Genomic DNA, 1,090 nt, shown 5'->3' with positions numbered 1-1,090 from the left:
GCTCCATTGATAGTGACGTCAGCATAGGAATGATGAATATTACTTGGAAGAGAATTGAGGAAGACATAATATTAACACCCACAATTTACAATTTAAGGTGAGTATGCTCAAGAATTTGGAGCTTGATACTCATACTATCAATCATGTACTGCAGACAAAGGAAAGAAACTACACCCGCTTGGGCTCATTACCTGTTTGGGTTATTTCCGAGGTTTTCCCCAACCGTAAAGCGAAAGTCATGTAATCTATGGCGAATTCGACCTTATCTCGCCGTCATCACATCAACGCTAAATAATCTAGTAGTTGATACAACGTCGTTAAATAACCAAGTAAAAAAAAAGAAGCCACTAAATTATTGCATATTATAAACATCTTCAAAGGGATAATAGACGGATAATTAAAACGTCATGAAAAATTACCTTAAGTAGTTTAACAGTAATTGCATGTATTGAAAAGTAACACATTCAAATTATAATATAATTACTGTACTTATTAATCGATTAGAGTAAAGGTAGGTTCTTCGGAATATATTTTACAATTATTATATTTAGCGAATTCTTGACCATTGTGAATATTTCTGTAACATTTTATTCGATAGTAATATTTTATTTGTGATTGAAATACGTTAAAGATTGAGACATATTTTACATAACGACATAAAAATCTCGTTAAGTTACAGAAATATATAAGCTGGTTTTATAACATTTCCTTCGAACATTTCGGTTTGTGTGACATTTACATTGCAACATTTTACGTTAACACCACTAGGTTATAATTTAGGGTCTTATTTGGAAATGCAAATATTTATATTTGTAACCACAATTTCAGTTTCATAAACACAATACATGCAAAAGTGTTTCCTCACGAACCACAAGTTTTCTATCTTGTAAATACAAGGCTGTGAAGTAATGCATGCCGTAGTCGTAAAATCTGTAACGTAATACATAGAATATATCTGCATAATTTAAAACAAATAGCTTCATAAAAAATTTAATGACTGTCTCATAAGCCGCGTACTCAAAGTTCATCTGATAAATTTATGTCATGCTGGCGATAGAATTTTGAGCTTATAAAGTCTCGGAAGCTTATT

This window comes from Periplaneta americana, chromosome 13 (genome assembly GCF_040183065.1).
Source record: "Periplaneta americana isolate PAMFEO1 chromosome 13, P.americana_PAMFEO1_priV1, whole genome shotgun sequence".
Taxonomy (NCBI): domain Eukaryota; kingdom Metazoa; phylum Arthropoda; class Insecta; order Blattodea; family Blattidae; genus Periplaneta; species Periplaneta americana.
The sequence above is the reverse complement of the archived record's forward strand: the minus strand, read 5'-3'. Positions refer to the sequence as shown.